At 38.8% G+C, this 24,849-nt stretch overlaps 1 protein-coding gene across 1 annotated transcript in view; it reads left to right on the top strand.

Annotated features, from left to right (window-relative positions):
- DOCK2 (dedicator of cytokinesis 2) overlaps positions 1-24,849 on the top strand; it is a 196,222-nt gene that overhangs the window by 94,299 nt on the left and 77,074 nt on the right. The window lies entirely within an intron of this gene.

The raw sequence follows: 24,849 nt of genomic DNA, 5'->3' as shown, positions 1-24,849 counted from the left end.
ATCTATCAAATCTCCTTTTTAAAAAAATAACAAAAAACTGAACAATACAAATGTAAGTTCTTCATTTGGAGGCAAGTTTAGGTTCGAACAAAATGCAGATTTTTTTTAAATTTATTTTTTTAGGGCTCCTCATTTCTAAGTATTTGGATTTGAGCACAGCTCTTGATCAAGGAAAAATAAATTATCCTGATGTTTTAAAATGTGAATAATGCAAGTGGAACCTCTTCTGAGGAGACAAAATCTCTTTCCTGTGCAGTATCAGTTATTTGGCAATCAAGATTAAAATTGGCTGCACATATGTGTAAAGTGTTCTGCTCAGTTTGCATGCAGGAGACTGGCCTGTAAAGCTGTGCTTTGTCACTTTTGTCCAGAGCTCATATAGTGAAAAAACAAACATGGAACATCTTGAGTGACCACTAAAACTTACATTTCTGAAAAAAGGACAATAATATAGTCATAACAACCATGTATTGCATTAGGAAGACTGGAGGAAAGTAAGAGAACATATTTTATTATGGAGCCAGCTGTTACCAAAATTTAAGTTGTGAGTATTGTAGTCTTTTTCAAGTGTAATATAACCACTAATCTTTTCTGTACCCGAAAAAATAAACCTTTGACCCATTTGTCACAGCTGCCACTGCAATTATGAGGATGTTTGCCGCAGAGACATTTTATTCATAGGTTAAGGTGTAATGAGCACTGACAGCTTTGAAGTTCTCTGTCTTTATTCTATAAAAGCAGTATCATTAGTGACATTTGAAGTGCTAATGAATTGTCACTCCAAATGCAGATTAGGGAAGTACCAGGATGGGTTGTTTGTAAGTCTGTGCTCAAGTGTAGACATGGATGATTCCTTTAAGGTAGGCAGTCACTCCCAGGCTGCTCCTTTTACTGTTTACAGTACGTTTTACTGACTGAAGGGTTGTGCAGTGTATTGTTTCCTCTTTCCTGGAATACAAACCCATCTGCTATGATGTGTTGACTGGTGGCACAACAGGGTATGGAAAAGACGTGTCACGATGCATTGCTAATGAACCTGTGAGGTACCAGAGCTGCAGTAAGACAATATAAAGGCAGTAAAAGTGAAAACCAAGTCTTGCCCTTCACCCGTGTGAGTACAGCTTCAAATATCACTAGCGATCACATAGGCCAAGACTAATCTTGTTGCTTCAATATTTTTACGTCAAACTGTAAGTTGCTTTGATAGAGTTTTGTTGGCAAACTTTCTGCTACAAATTTAGACTTGTTATGGCTTCCTGAGATAGGCCGTATAGGTGAGTGTGCGCCATATGTCGTCTGTTCAAATTGTGTCCCTTTAACTTCTCTGTATTTCTGCCAGGACTTCTCACTCTAGGTTTCTACAGTGTTAAGGACGGTCTTGCTGTTTCTTACCCACATCATCTGTGTGATAGACTTCCTCACAAGTGTGAATTCTCCTACCCAGATCATTCCAGATTAGTTTGAGCCCAAATTTGGTATATGCGATGAATAGTGCTGGATTAGTAATAGATTTTAAATCCTGAATTTCAAAACTCACTCTTGAGATGTACTTGTATGTAAAAGTATCTTTCCTGTATTTTTAATAAGTTATGCTAAATCTGAAACCAGCTGCTGGAATAAAACAGGGATAAGAGGAGAAATTTATGCAAAATGTGGGAAACATTCTTTGGGATTTTTAATAATCCGACATAGTCTGCTTCTAGGATTACAGTGAATTTTAAGACTCTGGGGCTAAATTCCCAGCATAGTGTTAATTTACTATTAAACCTGTTACCTGTTAATTCACTGGTGGTTTCATTGGAATCACAGAATGGTTTGGGTTGGAAGGGACCTTAAAGCCCATCCAGTGCCACCCCCTGCCCTGGGCAGGGACACCTCCCACCAGCCCAGGCTGCTCCAAGCCCCGTCCAACCTGGCCTTGAACCCCTCCAGGGATGGGGCAGCCACAGATTCTCTGGGCAACCTGGGCCAGGGGCTCACCACCTTCAGCGTGAAAAATTTCTTAGTGTACCTTTTATTTAAGCATTACACAAGCTTTACCATGTTTAATTTACAAGAATTGGTGAGATGGGTGCAGTGGGAAAGATCTTGTTACTGTTATGTAGCCTCATGTAACATTTAAGCAATGTAATATAATTTAAGCAAAGTAATAATGTGATATTATTCTATTATTAAGTTCTAGGAGAAAATGAGTGTTGGACGATTTCACTGCAGAGAGGAATGTTGCATAAGACATCGAGGAAGTAAATACGTACATTAACACCAAATTTTACTTTCATGATATGCTAGCATTAAGTTGCTTAAATCACTGTACTGCTTGTTCAGTGGAAACAAGTATACACAATAAACAAGTCAAACAGTTTCTGCACATAAAGTTCCGGTGCCAAGTTCTGAATTCTCATATCATCCACTAATTACTGGAGGCTTTTTACAGTTTTGTTTGAGAATTTATCCAAATATTGCAGTAGCATTCTCCACTTCCCATCACGACTGCTGTGCTCCAGGCAGATGGGCTACTTTAAAAGTTATACTTGTCCAATTAAATTCAGAAAGAAGCTTTAGAAATCTAATCCTTAGTGTTTCAAACACAAGTAGAAAGCCCTCAAGGGTTTTAGGAGAGCTCTCTACTTTGGCTATAGAGGCATGTGAGCTCGATTCTTGCATTCTTAATTTGCAAATTGCTATTTTAATTCTGTGTGAGTTTTAGCTACCTTGGCATCCAGCAGTCTGGGGTCCATATGAATTATTGTAATGAAAGTTTTGATGCTGTTATTTATATTAAATCAAGCTGAAATAGAAGAATATATAGAAAAGAATGCTCAAATATTTGGATTGAAAACCCAAACTAGTGAATTTCAATGAGTTATAGGTGTCTGTGTTTAGATTAACAAATCAGTGTAACATTGCCAATTACTAAGTTTAAATAACGTTTTCTTTTGCCCAGGATATAATTCCTCATTCTTTTCTGGCACTGCAATTTACAGTTCTTGTGTTGCTTGTTATTCCACATATTGACTGAAGTATGAAAAATTATAGGGATCTATTTTATAGAAATGCTTTCAATGTATTAATTTAACTTATTTTACTCATCTCAGAAAGCATATGTCTGTTTTAAATTTGTGTCTTGTAATAATAATAAAAACAGTTTTGGTAGGGAAAATTTACTGGGATTTAACGTCTGCCAGGGTTCTGTGACCTTGCATCCAGCCTCTTCCTCTTCCTCCCTGTCCCGTCCCTGGGCAGCTGCCCATCAGTCCTGAGGAAATGCCTTGTGCCTTGTTTTGCTTAATTAGCACTGTGCATTTGTTCCAGTCTCTTCCTTCACTGGTTGTTGAAGCAAGTGGCCTATTCGGTGCTTGAAAGTTAATGTTATTTTTAAATGGTGCATATATCACATTCCTCTTTTCAGTATTTTGAGTATGTGAATCTGATATATATATATATATGATTGCATTTTTTTCTTTTATGCTTGGCTTATAGTGTTAAAGCAAATCTTGAGTATTTTTTTTTTTTTAAGTCTCTGCATGCTTTGCGCCCACACTTCTTAATGGTGATAGTTACTGTCCCCTGTGAATTTATTCCAGCTCCGGTACAATTGTGTGTTCCAAGGTGTAATAAGTGAATTGCCTGGAAAAGACTAAGGTGCAAAGCCCGCCACCTCAAACAGCAATGGGGTTGGTTTTCCACCCTCAAGATGGTGGGTTTGAGTTCTTAGAAATGCACACGCAATTTAGTTAGCCAGCGAGGCAGAGGATGTTTGACCACAAAAGATAGTTATATTTTTTTTTTAATTATTTTTTCCATCTTTCCTGTCTCCTTTCCTGATTTCTTGAGTCAAACGTATTTTTTAGTTCCTGTTTCAGTCTAATGACTGAAGCTGTGGGTAGTGGAATGCAGCTGGTAAGGATAAGTGGGGATTATGGGAAAGTGCAGGAATTGTAGCAAAGGGCAGTGGGGATTTTGTAAGAGCGCAGATGTGCAAGCGTGGTGGTTCTGGGGGTTTTCAGCAGTTTGTGGGGAAAGTTGAATATTTGACATGGTTTTGAACCTCGTTCAGCTGCAGTTTGACACCTTAATTTTCCATTTTATTAGTTTGCTCAAAAAAGAAAAAGCGTTTTTCCTTCTAGTGAAATTGTGACATATATTTGTAGAATTATGCCTTTCTTTTATGCATGTTTTAAAGCCAGTATTTCTTGAAAAACAAGTTTGGCCAGACCCTCTTCAGTAAAGTCACTAGGCTAAAAGCATTTTGTGAGGGCTTTCAACAAGAAGGTGAGTAGTGGGTTTTACCTTGTTATACTTTTGAGCATCGATACTTTAAAATTCCTGATCCACTTTAAATTTTTGCCACTTCCTGATGATGTATCTACCAAAGATTAAACAGCAGATGAATTTGAGCATTGTGGATACAATGACAGCTGACAGAGCTGTAATAACTGTAAGATAATATATTCAGACTGAGTAGTTTTATGTCATGTCTGATCTGTGTTTTATCCTGTATAATACAGTTCTTCTATGGTATGCAGCTAGATGGACATTTTCATTTTAAACAGTCATCTTGATTTATTTAATTATGGTTTGTGTTTGTTAATAACCTGTTTCCTAGGTGGGAGAATCATGATCCTCAGTTTCTAAGAAATTTGTGTGACTGTCACTTTTCTGTCACGTTGTGGATGTCTCTGATATTCCTAAACTATTGGTGGGACAAGAGGCTGCCTCTGTTGTAGCCGTTCTGAACTGCGTGCTTGTTAATGGCTGGATGACAGACTAAACACTGCAGAGGACTCATTCCATCTGCAGGTTTGCCCCTGCCTTTCAAAAAGGAAAATCAGTGCCTGAAATGAAACTTCTTTGGTTAATGAGTACGCGCCTAAATACGTGCTTTAGGCGCATTGGTTCGGACATCAGTTGTCTTCGTGTTCATTTTTTCTCTGTCAGGAACTTTGACAGTAGATGTTGGCTAAGCTGTTGAATTTAACCCTGTCTCTACTTATTATAAAACTCGTGTTGGCTTTGTTTCCTCAAAATAATGAGACATGTTGAGCATAAGTTTAGATCTGCTTCTGAAATCCATGTAGAGTAAAGGGAAACACACATCACCAGGTAGCATGAAGAGCTAGAGATGGATTTAAAACCACTGGAATTGGATGATGCTTAAAATTCTCTCCTTTCCCCCTTTCCTGCCCTTTTGTGCCAATAATACAACCTTAGCTGGACTGCATTGGGTTCCCCTCGTCCCCAAGCCTAAATCAAAACAATAGTTTGAAGTTGACTGTCTGTTCTCCCTCCATCCGCAGACCTGAGTCAAGTTTTGATGCTTTGCCTTCTTTCTTCTTTTCAGTGCAGCACAAGTTTTAAAACATGCATGTTGGCAAAAATATGATGAGACAGAGTGGTACGTATTTTTCTTTTGAGATGTAAAACTTACAGTTGGGATGAAAAGTACTCTATCCAATGTGGAAGCAATCTTTAAAGTCTAAGAATATAAAGCAATTTAATAATTTAGTGGTTCTGTAACTGTCAAAATTCTTAATGTTATTATCGAGACTTTGCTTTGTTCAGTATTCCCTCAAAGGTAAACTCTAAAGCAACAGTCACAGCAAGTCATTCTAGGACAGTTTATAATGAACATCTTACATTTTTATAACCTAAGAAACCTCAATGTAGTTTACAGTCCTATTTTTCTGCAAACTTTTAAGTTCAGGAAGTACAGAAAGAAATTAATCAGTCTGGTGGACTGCAGAATGGTTTTTAATAGTTTCACCTTTAATTTAAGGTAACCTTCATGTTTATAGCAGGCTCTTGTATAGTAGCATCAGGTTATTGGGGGATTTTGAGAGTCTAGAGTAGAATGATACTAGAATAATGGAATACCATTGTATAAGCAACTTGTAGCATTCTCTTGATGTGGGTAACTTTAAAGATAGAATAAATAAGGTTCATACTTCACTGAAAGCTTCCTACCCTTTTGTACCATGAAAACATTCCTTTCTTCTCATCCAAAAATGTCTGTTGAGTATTTTTGAAACATTATTCATTTTCACTATTGAATTAATAAGCGATAGACATCTTTAAATGCAGTTTGTAGCCTTATCAAGTAAATACTACTACGTTAATGTTTTGGGGAAAAATAAAAATTTTAATTGAAGCTTTCATTCTATGAGGGGGGAAAAAAGATCAAATTGCTTCCGAATCGATTTTTCCTCTGCATATTTTTCCTGCATTGTCTTAGGTTGCAGGGTGTTTTCTAATGTTATCGTACACTTACTTTGTGTTGGAGTTGGATTTGGATATTTGTCAGGGTGTGGAATCTGAACCATTCCATGTCCAGTTGCATGTTTTTACAGCACCTGTAGCATGGTTCTGCTCCACTCATTTCGTGAGTGTCCTGACAACTCCCTAGGCTTCCCCAGTCTGAACTAGCAATGGAACGTTTCCAGACTAAGGAATTGGTAAATTGCTGCTGTTAGTTTCACCACAAATCTGTAGGTCTGGAGTTGGTGCCGTGTATGCATTTGAAAAAGGTGGTATTTAATTCCAATGTTCAGTCAACAGCTGTAGCTGTAATACGGATGCTGCAATTAGGTGCTATCTTTCGTCTGGCACTTTCATCAATTACTTTCACAGTATTGCAGTTTCCAGATTGGAGGCAACTGAAATAATTAATGTTTGTGGCAGTCCTTTAAGAGTCCAAGTCGGTCTTAAAAGTACACCGATGAAGTGCTGAAGTGCACATGAGAAACGAAATTGTGAACTATGGTCATCACTGTATGTAGTGACTGGATATCTTCGGCCCAGACCACTGAATATCTCTTCAGGTAACATGTTATTAGCCACTGTGCTACACAGCGTGCTGTTCAGGTCAGTGTAACAATTCTGTTGGAAGACTTCACTCCAGAATTTGCTGGGATGGTATTATTAGTTTCTGTCATATCTGAGAACACTTTGACTGATTGTAAAAAGGGTTTGTGACAAAGTACAAAAACATATCCCACTTTGCAGTTACCTGATGTACCAGTTATATTTGTCAGGACATGGATATAATTAGCAGTTGAATTATTTTAATAGTCACTAATAGTAATAAACTGAACTTTGGCGCCCAAATTTTTTTTAGGGTCTGCAAAGGACTGTCTTGAAAATTCTGTAAATGTTTTGTTTCTTTTCTATCTCAAGATGTCCTTTATTTTATTCATTCTGATGTTACTGAAGTACAGCTGCTTCTATGGTATGCTTTGGTTTGTTTCTTGGATTTAACCATTAAAATTGACTTGTGTAGTACTTGCCTGGCTAATAACGTTGCGGTGAGAATGGATTGTGAGAGACCTCAAACTAGTTCTTTTTGTTTGTTTTATTTCACTGTTTGCATCTGTGCTGCCAAGTATCCCCTATGTTACTGGCCCACACTTTGGCACAACCTTAGTTCTCTGTTTCCATCTGTGTACCCTGGGTTTGTGCCTTGCCCCTGGGCAAAGAGGTGGCTGTGGTGGGCTCCCACTGCATCGTTGAGGGTCCAGTGAAGTGCTGCAGATGCAACCACGGATTTCTGCTGACACTGCATTTATTTCTCCCTGGTCAGGACAGAGGGACTGGTGGAAAAAAAAATGTTGTCAGGAGATATCTTTCTAACATAAGCAGAAACGGGGTGAGTTTCTTGGAGCTTTTAAAAAACATAAAGTGTGAAATAAAAGACAAAGTCAGAGAGAACTTTTTAGGCTTCCTTTTGTATTGTTCTACGTGAAAGCTTCACAGTTTTAAAAATCTTGTATAAAAAGCCAGTACATCTGCCTTTAGAGGAAAAATAGCACACATTCCCAAACTCTGCAAAATCCAGCCAAGTGCATCTTTATTTTCCTTGATGGGGCCTCTTTAAATATAGTGTGAAGTTTTATGTTTCTGTGGTTATATTATTCACAATACCTCAGCTAATTTAATTTTATAAAAGGTGGATATATTTATTCAGTTACAGCTTCAGGCTTAATTTCAAAATGGCAAAATTCTGAAATCGCAAGGTTTTAATGTTCATGAGACTTATATAGCATCTTTCTGACAGCTTAGTTAGACACTCTAAACTATATGGCTTTTTCCCTGCCGTTTGAACATAGAATGTAAGCAGTACCTACTGAACAGAGACAGTCACTAGGTTTATGCACTAATGCTAACATGTTGTCTGATTATTTTCCAAACATGACTTTTCTTTAACTTGCAAATGTCCCAAACTTGAGGATGTCAGAGACTCAGATGAGACTCAAGTTTTTCCTTTTATGAAGCTAACATCCAGAGGCAGCATGTGGCGATCGCAGGGATTTGTTGCTAGCAAAATCGTGGAGCAAGGGCAGGCTGTCATGCAGTGGGTGGCTTGGTATGAAAGTCTTGGTGATTTCACAAAATTTTCTTCCAGAATCTCATTGGCACTGAAACAAAACGGTTTTCTCTTTTGAAAGAAAACCCTCTAAGACTAGATGGAAGAAGTTTTAGCAAACATGTTTTAGATAGCGTTTCTTGCAGAAGGAAATGAATGGAAATGTACCGAAAGTTACAGATGAATAGCAAGGAGGCTTCTGAGGGGAATATTTTGAGATGAAAACGGATAAAAGGATGCAGAGCCTATACAGTAAAAACAATCCCCCAGAAGTGCAAATTTGCAGCTTATTGTGATACAGAGGAAAAAACCTAGCAGAGAAAAGGAAAGATGAAGCTGGTGAGAGAGATTTTAAAATAGCCTCTGTGTACAGGGGCCAGTCATTGATCACAAGGAGTCTTACTGCTTTGGGTCCCACACAATAAAGCAAAAAGCTATTTATGAAGGTAAATGTGTTTATTATAAAAGCTGGAACAATTTGCGTAGAATAGTTTGGTGTCGGGAGTTTTCTCCAGTGCATAGGTTGTCTTGTGTAGTATTCTTCTATTACTTATTCCCATTTGCCAGTACACAGACTATCCCGTTTGCGTGCACTGCCACAGAAGAGTTCTGGGGATGTTCCTCTATGTGCTCAGATGTTCCCTACTGCAGTGGTTTTAATAATGCTGAAAAACCTTGCTTGAGCCACTAAGAAACGAGGACCTAAGAAAGGTGGCATGAACATTTTTATAAAGCCTGCCAGCAGGTTTTGTGAACTACCTCAAGGTGGGATCAAGATGGGGAGGAGGATCTAACACGGATAAGTACTACAAGGTGGGATGTAAGCTTCTGACTTCGGAAAGGGAACATTTCAGTGATGGAAGAGATGAGAGGATTTTATCTCAGTAATATTACAGCACGATTTCAAAACTACTTCAGGTTCGTGAGGCTGGGTAGAGAAGATGCTGCGGTATTCGCAGGAGCCGAAAAATGGACTTAGCTAAGCAAGTTTTAGGAATGAAAATGTAGCGTGATTTGGCTATGCTTTGGGATGATGCAGTGCCATTCATATGAAGCGCTGAAGATGCACTGAAAGATAAAATCATGATCTGATTTCTGACTATAATTTTCAGAACTACGGTACTCGAAATTCCTTTATTCTACTCTAATAAAATTACAGTTTCAACCATCTCCTTTGAAGAGGTGGTACATTCCATTGGCTGTTTCAGAACAAAAGGCCTCATGAATTAGAAAAGATTTCTAGCTCAATATTTCTTTTGGAGCATATATTGGAAACTGTTAATACAAGGTTTACTGTCAGGAGATAAGATACAGCACATACTCTTAAGTGAATGAATTCAGTCACGTATGTATAGTACACAAGTTGGATTTTTTTTTTCAGTGTTAGTTTTCAAAGACAAGTGTACTTAAAGCTGAGAAATTTCTCTTGAAAAAATGCTTGAGTGCCACAGGGAGATGGAAGTTATTCAATGTGACAGGTTGGTGAGCTGGAAAGTGTCCAAATAGCTGGTTCATAACATAAAATTTCAGTGCTCTTTCTCATATAAAAGTGGTATTTACTATTTTCTTGGTAGTTGGAAAAATACTGGCAAGTACTTGATGTTTGTGTAAAAGTATGCATATTTATTGTCATGGTTTGAGGACACCTTACATTACTGTAAATTTGTATCCAGGCTTTATGCAATGTGAACGTATCTCTAGCTATAGATACATAGGTAGCCTGTGCATAGGCAGATATCATAGAATCATAGGGTTGGAAGGGACCTCTGGAGATCATCTAGTCCAACGCCCTGCCAGAGCAGGGTCACCTACAGCAGGTTGCACAGGAACGCGTCCAGGCGGGTTTGGAATGTCTCCAGAGATGGAGACTCCACCACCTCTCTGGGCAGCCTGTGCCAGGGCTCTGCCGCCCTCACACCAAAGAAGTTCCTCCTCATGTTGAGAAGGAACTTCCTATGGTCACGTTTGTGCCCGTTACCTCTTGTCCTGTCCCCGGGCACCACTGAAAAGAGCCTGGCCCCATCCTCCTGACACCCACCCTTTAAGTATTGATAAGTGTTGATAAGGTCCCCCCTCAGCCGTCTTTTTTCCAGACTGAAGAGACCCAAATCCCTCAGCCTTTCTTCACAAGAGAGGTGTTCCAGTCCCCTCAGCATCTTGATAGCTCTCTGCTGTCCCCTCTCCAGCAGTTCCCTGGCCTTCTTGAACCGGGGGGCCCACAACTGGATATACCACTCCAGATGTGGCCTCACCAAGGCAGAGTAGAAGGGGAGGATGACCTCCCTCGACCTGCTGGCCACACTCTTCTTGATGCCCCCCAGGATGCCATTGGCCTTGGCCACAAGGGCACATTGCTGGCTCATGGTCATCCTGTTGTCCACCAGGACTCCCAGGTCTCTTTCAGCTGAGCTGCTCTCCAGTAGGTCAGCCCCCAACCTGTCCTGGTGCATGGGGTTATTCCTCCCCAGGTGCAGCACCCTACACTTGCCCTCATTGAATTTCATAAGGTTCCTCTCTGCCCAGCTCTCCAGCCTGTCCAGGTCTCTCTGTATGGCGGCACAGCCTTCTGCTGTGTCAGCCACCCCCCCCAGCTTGGTGTCATCAGCAAACTTGCTGAGGGTGCACTCTATCCCCTCATCCAGGTCATTGATGAATATATTGAAGAGGACTGGACCCAGTACTGACCCCTGGGGAACACAACTCGTCACTGACCTCCAACTAGACTCTGTGCCCCCAATCACTACCCTCTGAGCTCTGTCTTTCAACCAGTTATCTATCCACCTTACTGTCCATTCATCAAGCTCGGTCTTCCTAAGCTTCCCTATGAGGATGCTGTGGGAAACTGTGTCAAACGCCTTGCTAAAGTCAAGGTAGATGACATCTACCACCCTCCCCTCATCTATCCATCCAGTCATGCCATCGTAGAAGGCTATCAGATTAGTCAGACATGATTTCCCCTTGGTGAATCCATGTTGAGTACTTCTGATAGCTTTCTTTTCCTCCACATGCCTTGAGGTGACGCCCAAAACATGCTGTTCCATCATCTTTCCAGGGATGGAGGTGAGGCTGACCGGCCTGTAGTTCCCCGGCTCCTCCTTCTTGCCTTTTTTGAAGACTGGAGTGATGTTGGCTTTCCTCCAGTCCTCAGGCACCTCGCCTCTTCTCCAGGACCTTTCAAAGATGATGGAGAGCAGCCCGGCGATGACTTCCGCCAGCTCCCTCAGCACTCTTGGGTGCATCCCATCGGGGCCCATGGACTTGTGAATATCTAATTGATCTAATTGCTCCCTCACTCGATCGTCCTCAACCCAAGGGAAGTCGTCTTCTTTCCCTGTTACTTCCCCCAATGCCTGTGACTCCTGAGGGCTGGGCCGAGCAGTAAAGACCGAAGCAAAGAAGGCATTCAGTAACTCCGCCCTCTCCGCATCCTCCGTCACCATGGCTCCTGTCTCATTCAACAGTGGGCCCACAACTTCTCTGCTCTTCCTTTTGCTTCCGATATACTTGTAGAAGCCCTTTCTGTTGAGCTTGACATCCCTAGCCAGGTTTAAGATATGCCCATCCCTGTGTGTATGAGAGAGCATGCTGCTTTGCAGGCCTTAGCGGTTTGATTACAGATATATTTATTCATGAAACTTACCTTTTGAACTTTCTCTTTGGTTGTTTAGTTACAACAACTATGCCTGTTGTAACAACCAATCTTAATATTTTTCCTAAGTAGCAAACTTAAAAGCAACGTTTACATGGTTCCTGTGGGGACAGTTTGCCACTCCCCATCCCTTTCCTTCTGGGTGTCTCTGGTGAGAAGGCTGCTCTAGGAAACGTATGCCATGCATTTAATATCTGGGTTTTGGCACCTATGTTCTGCTGTCCCCTACTTCACCTGACACTTCTGAGCTCTGGCTCATTCTTCAGATGTCAGCTGATCATCTATTAACAAAAGATTCTTCTCCATGTAATGGGGGGAAGTGGGTGAGAGGGGGGAGTTGCCTTTTTTTTTTCCCTCCTTCCTTCTTGTCCCTTATTCTCCTTGATATTTCAGTCCTGTTCATAGTGGACGTTGTTTTTTCCAGTAGAGTATCAACAATAACTAAAAGTAGCAACATCTGGTGATTTCATGTGCTTATTGTCTGAATTTTTGGGCTTGTTTACGCAAAATCTTAGTGCAGGTGAGGAAAAAGATCAAAAGTATGTTTTTACTCCATTAGACTTCCAGAAGGTTAGCTTCCCTTCATAATATACGTGCTGAATTTCGTCTTTCTTTACAGTGTTTCCCACTCCTGTGTATTTCTGAACACAAGTGGTCTGTGTCTTTTCTAGGCAGAAGATGAAGAGGCCAAAACTGTCTGAAGTGCCTCAGGGTGATTCTGTAACATAATCCCTTCCCATCATCCCACAGGATCTTGTTTGCTATCCTCAGATCAACAAAAATTGATGGACTTTTTTGTTATGGAACAGGAGGACTTTCATTACAGAATTCACTTTTCAGCACTTGGCTCACACTGATATTTTCAGGAGTTCTTTCAATGTGGGTGTCTCGTGTCATGCAGAGATCTGTGGTGTTCTTGATATCCGTATGTTGGCTGTAACATGCAGTGATAACTTTCACCTTTTAAAATGCATCACAGTGTAGTTAAGTATCCAACTGAAGCCACCACCAGTATGGCTGTGAAATATTTTCATTCATTTTAACTTAGGCAATGTATTATTCAAATTTGTATTTCATTCCATTCCATACTGAGAAAAGATATCTTTATTTTCAATCATACTGATTCAGACAAATAGAAACCATTTATTTCCTTATCGGAATTATTTTTTTCTTACTGTAAGTAGAGCTTCTTTTAGGAAAAAGAAACATAATCTCTGCCTAGACTTTCATACACTGAACATGATTCTTCTGTCTTCATTTGTGAGCTGCAGAACTCTTCAATTTGAATGTATATGCTCCTCTCTAACGGAAATTCAAACACTAGCAAAATGATATTGCATGCTTTGTTAATTTTCAGTCGTCAGTGAAAGGTTATGAGGATGGCTGTATGCCCTTGAGGAAGATAACCATGCAGTGTGCACGAAGACTTTAAAGTATGTAACAGGAAAAAATTTTGCCATCTTCTCTAATAATGTTCTCAAGTTTCCCAAGGCACTACTGTTTTCATTGCTGTGCTTCTGGATTTTGAAAACATCTTAATAAAATTCATATATTTTTCTACAGTAACTATATATATATATAGGGAATGTCTGGTAATATGACACCTTCTGCCCCAAACTGTGTAATTTTTCATTGTGTGTATTTAACAATAATTGTTGGTCAATGTAACATACTGCTTGACTATTGAAGACAATTTTGCTTTTTCTAAATAGGCTGTTTAGTGCAGTGGTGCACTCTAGGTGGGAATGTAGGAATCTTGCATGAAGTCCGAATACTGCATACTGTGATTCCATTTAAAATATGTGGGCTGCTGCATTACCAGGGCAGTTAAAGCCTGACTGAGAGGTGGAGTGTTATTTCTTCTGCAGAGCTCCCAGCTGACCTGGAAGTATGATTTATAGGTCAGAATTGGTTCTCAATGAACCTGTTGAGAATATGCCTAGAATGACTGCGATTTCTCATGTCCAGTAAGAAGGCCCACAGGATACTAAGGGCAACAAGAGGAGTCCAGCATTTGGCCTGGATGGAGAACTGGGGGAAAATAAATGTCCAGTTACTCTGCTGTTAGTCTTCCTTGCTGCAACGGATGCACAAACTGTAACTAGAATGAACATTGTTACTCAAAAGAGTATTATGTATTTTGTGTATAGGCTTATATATAGGCTTAATTTTCTGGGCAGATTTGTTCTGAATTCATCAAATAAGAATTTATTGTATTGGCTACGTTTACTTTGTATCCATGCATGTCTTAGTATTTGATGAAGTGTTTCTTCTGGTCCTGTCCACTTGGAGGGTGCATGATACGTTCTTCATGTTGCAGTCGTTGGGTGAACAGGAAAGGAAGACTACGGGGGTAATACTGCTTTTGTATATTAAGACGTGTTTCCCTTTTGAACTACAGGTATGTGGGATGTATCGAAGAGATTTGAATTCCAGGAAAAAAACCCTCTATTTCTATTCTAAACCATTTAAAAACAGAATAAAAACACTTTCTGAAGGCTGACTTCTACACTTGAGTTGTTTTCATCATTAAAGTATTTATTTACTTTCAGAAAACAATTTCTGAGTGTACTTGCTGCAGCCCCTTTGCTTTCAATTGGTTTCTGTATTCTGTTTTTTTTCCAATTAATTTATCACTTCAGAGCAAGAAAAATGACACAGCAAAGCTAAGTCCAAAAATACTTAGCAGTCTGCTGTGCTGCAGCTGTACATAATGCCTTGTAAGCATCGTGTTTTCAGTTGTGATTATTCAGGATCTCCATAACTTAATTTTTTTTTTTTTTGCCACTTCTGTATGTGGGAGTATTCAGTAAATGTAATGAGTCAACTGTTACTCTCAGTTATATCACAAACCTTCTGGATATATTGGGAGACAGTGAGAGAAGAAACCGTGCCAGGTGCTTGCTGAAATACATTCTCCCATGGCTTGTGGGTTTCCTATGGAAATATTGAAACCTGTGTGGAAAGATTGTGCCAGGTCTCATCATGGTAACAGGGCTGGAATTCAAAATCTGCATCTTGAGGCTTTTTTACCTGTATTCCTTCAGGGCAGTGAATGACATCAGAAATGCAAGAGGCAGTATATTTTGTCCTCATGAGATGGATTTTGTGTACTTAGCTGAATATACCTTGCTGTATCTCTTTCCACTGCTGGCTTTAAAAACATTTCCAGTGTGAGGGAATTGAATTACGGCAGTTTAGAGGCTGGGTTACAAGGAATTGGCTGACAGTAAGCGCTGGAGAGACTGAAATTATGCTTATTGGCTTTGGCAGGATATATGCAGAGAATAACGTTTCCCATAAGCTGGTGCGAAAAGCTGCAGGTGGAGAAAGAATGTAGGTTGAGATATAATGAGCTGGGGACTCCTCTGAGAAAACGCGGTATCAGTTGTGATCATGACTACTTTTCAATATCAGAGGAATCTTTTCTCAGGTTTTATCCTTCTGCAGCATAGTCTGCTAAGACAGTCTAAATGTACTGGCATGGCTTTTCTTTGAATATTTGCAAAATGATGCAGTGATGTAATTGTCAATGAGGTTGGTAATTTGGGTTCTTGTATGAATTCGATTTCGTTCTTTCCTCAACCTGCCAGAAGCCAGAATTATCCAGTCTTGAGGGGACTGGTGAGGAGAGTAGAGCAAGAGAGAAACTCTTTATTATGAGTTCCTGCTATAAGTCATTTTACTTCAAAATACACCAACCTGATTTTGTTGGAGAGTTCAATGACATGTATTTTGGGGGATTACAATTAAATACATGATAGACAAGTCTTTGGGCATGCTTGTTATCTTCCTTTGGCTTTGCGTTTGCAAATTTTAGGTCTGTTTCTTATTGTCCTTAGTGTAGGCATTAGGGAAACTCAAAGTTCAGATTTATAAGATGTACAAGAATTTGTTAAAAACACAACACTTAGTATCCTGACCAGCTATTAACCAACCCAACAGCTTGGTGTTGCTAATAAATGGTGGGAAATGACAACACAGGTATATTTTGCTTTGCTTGCATCTGATGTGTTGTGCAGTACTTCTCTCTCGGTCCATGAGAAGGGTTGCAGGTTTAGTTTCTTTCATGAGCATTCTGTAAGCAATTTTTTTTTTCAGCCATGTTTTCAGTCTGGTACGCCAACTTATCTGTAATTCTCTGTGACTTTATTCTGTCATTTTATAGACCACTTCTGTCCTGTATATTTAATTTGTGGTTCAATGTTTCTTGTGAGGTTCATAGGTTATTATGCCAGGCAGGTGCCTTTAAAAATGAATTGTAGCATCATTATTGCCTGATAACCTTTTCTGAAGGTAGAAAGAAGTTGCTTTTCAAAAGCCCTGCTGTTTGTGAGGGGAGGATTTGGAAAAAAAAAAAAAAAAACCACCACAAACCTACTTCAATTAATTATTCACAGCCTGAAAAATAAAGTAACCTTCCAGTTGCTCTCTAAGCTTTGCACCAGTCCCAATGTTGGGAGCCCCAGGCACTGACTGTAAGCTTCTCTGCAGCTCATTCTTTCACAGAGATACCAGTTTAAAGTCACAGCATTATTGCCATGTGTGGCATTATTTTAATATATCTATGGCTAAATGTTGTTCATTCTTCAAAGCAATAGAATGACAGATCAGTCAAATCTGGTCTCACTGGGGTAAGATGAACAACTGGATGATTTATTCTTCACACTTTACTAAAATACTATTATCTTTTTTTGGTGATTATTGCGGACTTAGGACAGGTTATGAGAGTTTAAAATTGTCTCGATACTAACAGGTACTGTGGAATGTAGGAATACGGAGTGTTCAAAAAAAAGAAAAAACCAAACAAACCCAAACAACTTTGTCCCTTGGTATTTAGAAAGAAAATATGCTTATCATCTTTATCCAAAGGTGGTTTATTTGTCAGTGCAGTAAGCTGGGGAAGGTCTGAGTTCCACAGGGACTGGACACTCAGCTGGAACCCAATGCCCTAGATCACTGAAGTGCTGAGGGTGATGTGTTAGAAACAAACAGAAACTAGGAGGATAAATTTACAGTTTTTCTATCAACCTTCTACCTCTGTTTGTGAACTAATTGCTTCGGTATATTCAGCTCCTAATCTTGACAATATTCACTATCTCTTAATACTAGTTTTAAAACACTAAGTAAAGAAAATGAGACTGCAGTGAGAGGTTATTATCAAGGTGGCACAGTGTTCGAAACTGAAGGGCTGAGATTGAGTAGCTCTGGCTCTTTTGGCTCACTGCATGGAGAAACAGAATGGAGCAAATGCTGTGCGATTGTGTAATCTTAGGAGGATAATATACAGTAGGATCATGAAATGGGTTTAGTGCACGGAGTGAGATAATAAAATCAGTATGATATTTAAAAGGAAGCCAATACAATGGCAGAAAAAAGTGAGATGATACTTTAGTATGTGTGGAGATGGGGACAGGGAGAGATCTCAGCACATGCTAAAGTATCTATATCTCCTGCTGGATGCATTTAGAATCATCTGGATCTTGTGCCTAGTCGATTCTGGAATGCCTCCAAAATGCAGAGGTGCAATAATATAGTAAAAAAAAAAAAAAATAAATCACAAGAGTGTGCATAAGCATTTCACTATCCTCTTGGGAAAGGCGATGCTTAACCTTTCTTGTTGAGTCTCTAAGATGACAGAACACGAAGAATGGTAGGTCATCCTTTAATGATCTACTGATGTGGTCACTAAAGGAAAGATTAATATCTGTGAGCACACCCAAGGGCTCTGAACCTGGCTGAAGAAATTAATAACATGTCGTTTCTCTGGGCAACACAAGCAAATGTCCCAGTGATGTCAATGGCAAAACAAAAGCCTGTTTTCTGCCTTTTCTCACGTCAGATATTTCTTAATATCTGTATCTTGTAACTTGTTTTATAACTTGTATACATTCAAATTTTATTTTTAGCTAGCAAAGTTATTATTAGATAGTCAGAGAAGCTAATTGTTGATAAACATCTTTAATAAATCTGGACTGTCCTAAGCTGTGTAGTACTTGCTTGTCATTCAGTGTTGGGTTTTTTGTTATTTGGTCATTACTCAGGCTGGCATTTTGAAGAAGTCCAGAAGCTGTATGTGGGAATTGAAATGAGCGTAACTCAAAAACTGCATGGAAATATGTATCTTCAAAAAAAGTCTTGTGTTCTGAAATTAGTTTTCCGCAAGTGAAAGCAGTAAGCTTCAAAGGAGACGGAAAGATAGAATACCCGTACTAGGCTCTACAAATTAATAGAAAATCTTGTTACTCGTATGTTGTGAAATATGTGAAATCCTTAAAAAGTAATAATGTAAGTTAATCACTTAAGTAAAAGCATATTGCCTTAAAATCACTTTCCCTGTGCTTTCTGGTGCTATTCTAAGCATAAGAATGCAGAATGGCCCGCGTAATTGAGTATTTTACATGATCGTAGCATCTCTAGTGAGCTGGAGAAGAAAACAGCAATCTCTGCTCCTAAGTGGCTGCGTAATATGTACTATGGCCTGCCCTGCTTCCCTGTCTCTGGAATAAAGAACTGCTTCCTTCTTTTTTGTACCCCTGGGGTATTCTCCTGGGGCCTGTTATTGTGATGTCAGTAATTTTATAGGAGTTATTTCCTTTCTTTGTTATTTGCCATAAAAGCAGTACGTTTCCTTAGTGGCTCCGCAGTGAGGTTATTGTCACAAAATTGCACTGGTTTTTATTTTAAACACTAATTTCATTTTGAAAGGTCTCCTTGGGAATAGCTTCAGGTTTAACTTGGATAAGTAGCTGTCTGATTCAATGAAAATTTTGAAATGTATTCCTGTCTTGTTAACAAGACAGGTAAATATGAAGCATGCAGGTGTGGGGGTTTTGTCTCATTTCAGACATGACTGGACATGCAGTTTTTCCAAGGTTTTCCAGATAAGGTTGACCAAGAAACCAAATGACTACTTCCCCACAAAGTTGAGCAAGGCAGACAACCTAGAATCTGTTAGAGAAGCTTGGGTTATCTTATGTTGTCTTAGCATGAATAATAAGGTATGCATTTCAGTTTCTTTTGTTTTTTGTTTTTTTCCCCCTGTAAATTTAAAAAAGATAATTCCAGTCACAACACTTAAAAAAAATAAAATATATTTTGATAGAACCCACAAAAATGTTGCTGTGTGTAATCTGTCAATATTGCTATGTTATTCTGCTAACTGTAAACCCAGAAAAAGCCTTATAAGGCAGGAATGTAAGTCTGTCTGACTGGCAGCCTAAAGGCATGTATATCCTTGTATAACAGGAATGACCTAGTTCAGTGGGAATATTCTCTCCTTTTTTTTTTTTTTTCTAAGTTCATATCTTGATAGAGATGTTCACGTTCCTAGTACTATTCGTATTGTGAATAGAAAACCATAGGATTCATATAGTTATCTCTGGTGCAATAATTGAGATTTCTGTTATCTGTTATCATTCTGTGAAGACTGACTTCCATACGCATGTCCCCATGATATCTCACAGGCTTGTACATCACGTTGTTTCCTCCTTTAGCTTGTCCTGAAATGCTGATGTGCCCCAAACCTGTGGGGGAGCCCCAAACCAGGGTTAAAGGAGGAAGAGCCAGCAACAGATATGCGTTTGAACAAGGGCTGGGTTTAGGGTTGTTTTTTTCAGCTGCTAACTGTGCCCAGTCTAAACTACTCTGCCAGCCCACTGTCCATATCCTGCACATTGATTTTCTTCAGTTTCTCTGCCACCAAAGAACCTCTTCCCCGCACGTTGCTGTGGAATCCTGAATAACGTGTTCTTGAATCCAATAGAATGCAAGTTCTTTTTCTCTCTCCTCCAAAATCCCGGTGACTATGTTATTGGTTTCCTGTTTTCATGCTTGATTACTCTGTTCCTCCAGAGCATCTGTGCCTTGAGCTGTACAACCTGCTAAGTCCGACCTAATGTCCTGGAACTCTCTAATTGCAGCACTGTCATTTAGATTTTTATGATAATCTGGAAGGGGTAAGGGAGCTCCACTGCTGTTCCTGTATTTCAGATTTGTTCCTTCTCTTTTGCCTTACTTGGCATTGTATTGTTGCCATATATACAATATTCTTTCTCCTCTTGTTTGGTTGCAGACTTCTTGTCTTTGCATTTTTTACAAATGATTTGTAATTAGTTGCTAAAATCATTTAAATATTTAAGCGTTTGTTGTATTTCTCAGAGGTCAGGACATTTTACCAAGGAGAGATTAAATAAAAGTCACTTTTGTATCTTACATGACTACAGTATCATTAAAAAAAACAGATAAATCGCCTTCATTTAGTAGTAAATGCTTTTTTGCAACATGTTTTCTAAATATAAGAAAGTCTGTGGGAAAGACTGTTATAGCATCTTGTGCTGTCTTCCTTTTTTTTTTTTTTTAAATACGCAGTGTTACTGAATTCCTGGCACTAAGCTCAGCAGTCCATAAGTTCTGTCTTAAGCTATAAAATATCAGCAGTGTCCTTTAAAATAAAAACTGAGCAGAACAAGTTACTTTTTTTTTTGTCTTCATAAAACATGCCTTGGAAACTGATAATGATCCAAATGGGAAATTTGATTCCAGTCCCCTTTGAAGTTAAATGAGAGCATGAGAATCAACCCTAGTTTTCCAAACTCTCTTCTTAATATTGCAAGGTTGCAACTGTAATTCTGAGAGGGCTTTGTTTTAATCGAAACCATACAATAGATCATAAGATACCGGTTCAGGAGGCTGTAATGTAACATTCAGTTCAATGGCTTTATGCATATATGACTGAAGAATTTGTTTATAAAACGTACTGTAACGATGTTGTCAAGAGGTTAGTCCTCTTGAAATACCTTGAAAATTCTTTTGAATACGTGCATCTACGAAATGATTGTTCTGTCCTTCAGTTCTATAGAGGTGATTGTATGTGTATTCATTACTAAATTAAAATGACAAAAAATTACGTACTTCATAAACAGGTCCTTTTTTTATCATTTCAGTGGAGTGGTATAATAGGGATGTTTCTGCATACCATGACCTAGTAAGCTTTTCTGAACAGTTTTGGTAATATAGTTCTGAAACTGCTGTTAAATCTAATAGCGTTAATATAGAAATATAATTAGTGGACGTGTAGGTTGCAATAGTTCTAATCATAATCTTTTTTTTCCTATATGTGTCGTTAGATATATACCGATGCTCCCACACATTCTGTATTGCAGTGACTAATCATAAAAATAAAGAGACTTTAGACTGTTTAGGAGATACATACACGAAATATCAGAGGCATAACAAAGTATATTTTTCATATAAGCTGTTTCTCTGTCACTCTGACTCATTGATCAAGTCTGCTTGTGTATGAGTGTGATTCCGATTTTGTTTGTTTTCCGCTAGGAATGCGATTCCCTCACATGTATCTACACTCGTTATTTCCGTTTGCTAGGTTCGGGAGAAGGTGTCAGCATCCTGGTTTGGTAGCAAGCCAATCTACTTAGATGAAATCCCAGTTTCGTGATTAGGAAAAACAAATCGCTGCAAATAGTCATGAATATTTTGTCGGTTAAGCAACACAAAGAAAGAGATGTCTTTTTGGCTTGTAGTTGTCATCCTCTGAAGGAGTTCACGTGGTGGGATGACATGGCACCACAAAATATATTGACATTCATGTTTGCTAAAATGCTGGGAAAAGTTTGAAAATCAGTTTGTGTTTGGGAAGACCTGTTGTAACACAGCGCTGTTACATCTATAGTCACCGTTTATTCTGAGGAAGGTTTATGTTTGGGGCTTTTCTTGGTGTGAGGTGAATTTTGGAATGAGGCTATCATTTGTTGTCAAAAAGACTTAATCCCAAGGTTGCGGAGGTGCCGCCTTTGAGCATGCTCATGTGTGTTATAAAAACCCAAAAGCACCAATATGGGAAGTGAGGCCAGGGTTTTGTCATACCCTCGTGTGACATCATCTTCTGCCTTGCTTAGTGGGAATGAGGGGAGAAGAGGGATGGAAAAAATGCAGGTAGGCTCTGAGTGGCCCATGTGGAACAGGAGCTCAGTCTTGCCCTACTGCAGTTTTAGGATTCAGTGGCCCCTCGATTGCTGTCATTGCGCAGGTAAGGGACAGTCATGCTACTGATGGAGCATAAGCTGGGGCTTTCTGGATTTGCGTGTGCTCTTCTTTTCATTGGCAAAATATCTGTCACAGCTTCAGAGAGTAGCTTTAGCAGGCAAATTAGGAAGCTTCCCAATAGATACAGTTTTAAAGCTGTTCAGAGCACATATGAACTAAGCTAGTTCCCTAAACACTGCAGGCAAAACAAGTAACTTATTTACAAATAAATTCTAACCATTTGTTAAATTTGGCATTTGTATTAAAAAAAAAAAAAAAGTCCTATTCAAATTCTCAGCAGTTTTCTTTAACTTGTGGCTGTGAAACACAGTTAATGGTACATATTTTCTCTCCTTTGTTTCTGAAGGAGTGTTTTGTATATATGTGTGGTTATGTATTTACCCTTAATTGAATAATTACATGATTGTTCATCTCTTGTACTAATGACCTTGCCTTTTACAGGCTTTTGACTGGTTTCTCTTTTCTTCATTTAAAAAAATGGAAGAAAAATTGAAAGCAAAATTATTTCTTGATTTAGTTATTCAAAGAAATTTGTATTCCCATCTTCATACTAGTTTTCTAGTAAGTACATAATAAATCCAGCTCTCATTGGGCTGGTGCAAAGAGTTATTAAATGAGTATTCCTTATTCTGCCAGAGCCCAGGTATAGTGTGTTAGTATGACACAGTTCCCCTAAAAGAGATTAGCATGTACATAAATTAGTCGTGCAAATAATGCTATTTTGGTAAATTTCTTTATGTATTATCCCAGTTTCAGAATTCTTTCTTTTTGTGATATTATAACTGAAACTAAATCAACTGGGACGTCTTAGAAGTGGCACTCCTTAAAAAGAGCCACCCTAAGAAGGATGCTTATTTGGCAGTAGTTTGCAGAATACCCACTAGCAGCTTATTCTGTAATTTTTGAAGTTTTATCCTTCCAAGTTTATACACGTATTCCCATGGGGTTTTCTCCTTTCACTGAATATTCCCTGTGGTTTCTATTAACCAGCTTACCCAAGATTCAATATGAAAAGCTCTCTGTCTTAGATTTTATATTTTTTTAGTTATGAACTTTCATTATTAGCCAGTTACTCTGCTAACCACGCTCTGAGATTTTTTTTTTCATGGTTAAAAGTGGAGCCCACTATTACATAAAAATTAAAAACCTAATAAAACCCTATTGGACAGAATTTAAATACTTTTCATATTTCAGATACAAAACAAGTGTGTTACAACCGTTGCTAATTACTCCTTTGGTTTTACTTTAAAATATGATTTCTGTGCGCATTTTCCCTGCTTTCATCTGTGGCAGAGAGTAGCGACTTGACAGAAGAACATGAAGAAGTTCCTGTAACACCTCTCCACAGCCTAGCTGGCTTTAAAAGCCATGTAGTATTTTCTCCTGTGTAAGAGTTATATAGTTAGAAAATGATATGAAATGTTTGTATGCATGCTGCGTTACACTAACCAAGATTTATGTCAGTACATCTTCCTTCCTTGATGGCAAAGTCCCCGTTTATGCAGACTGGATGCATTTTATGTCATTGTCTGTTGATGTAGAATGAATTTGTTTTAAACTCTGTGGGTAAGTTTTTTTTATATATATATATTGGAGCTCCTGTGTATACGCATGCTTGAATCTAACTGGATTCTTCTGTTTTCCCCTACTGTAGCTGCGAAAAAGCAGAGAACAGCATCATTCTCCTGAGAGTCCCTTTGCCAGGGTGGTGTTGGTAAACAAGGGGGTTAACAGGGCAGCTTCAGGCAGTTACCTCTGCATCTCCATTTATTTCAGCTGTTTTGGTACAGAATCTTGAGGATCCTTGTGAAAGGTTCAGGATGTTTTGGGGGTTTTTGGTTCCCCTTCATATATTCTTCATCTAGGTCCTGGAAAAACCTCTTTATAGACATTTGTGTAATTTTCTGATAAACAAAGTGGCAAGTGAACTTCTTTTTTAAGGCAGGCTGAGTGTGAAAGATTGCTTTAAAGGAAAGCATTAGAAGTTCTCCTGGCTTTAGTCAATGTGTATTTGCAGGGTTTGCTGAGTATGTCTTTTGTTTACCCTTCACTACCTCCACAGATCAGAATAGACCATAATTAGACAGCTTTCAACCCACAAGAACAGCAGTCAAAACAATTTTAAAATATGGAGGTAATTATTATTATTTCAAAGAAGCTATAAATAAAATAGTAGCTTATTAACTCCTATAATTTTCAGCCTGGTTTAATTGTTCTTTTTACAAAATTAAACAAATTATCAGAGTACCAATACAATGCCCTTAATGTGGAAATGGACAAAAGACAATCGGAACTGCCGAATTAAAAGCACTTTGGCATTAGTGTACATTTAAAATATCAGGGAAGAGTACCAGGCTCTTCACATAAAAGTTTATCTGGGTATTACAGCTGCTGAAAAAGAAATAGTGATTTTAAATAAATTTAATTTTAATTTTGGAGCAACTTGGATCTTATGGATTACTTAGCTGTGCCAAGTAAAAGGGCAGACTCTGAGCTAGCAAAAGGGTTATCAACCAGGTACGGCATTGTTGATTTTAGTCTCAGCCTAAGAGATGGCTGCATATTGGCATCTGCAAATGTTTCCATACTGGATTGCACGTACTTTGACAAAACCAATATTCATTCTTCAACAAGAATGTCTGGTACTAAAAGAATTAAAGATTTTTTCCATTAATATCTTCAGGATTTGGTGAGATTTTGATGGCCAGGTGATGAAAAACACTGTGGTTTTTTGGAAGGTCAAGTGCAGCTGTGCTATTGCTCAAAAAGAAATAAT

Source organism: Larus michahellis, chromosome 11 (assembly GCF_964199755.1).
Source record: "Larus michahellis chromosome 11, bLarMic1.1, whole genome shotgun sequence".
Taxonomy (NCBI): domain Eukaryota; kingdom Metazoa; phylum Chordata; class Aves; order Charadriiformes; family Laridae; genus Larus; species Larus michahellis.
The sequence above is the reverse complement of the archived record's forward strand: the minus strand, read 5'-3'. Positions and strand labels throughout refer to the sequence as shown.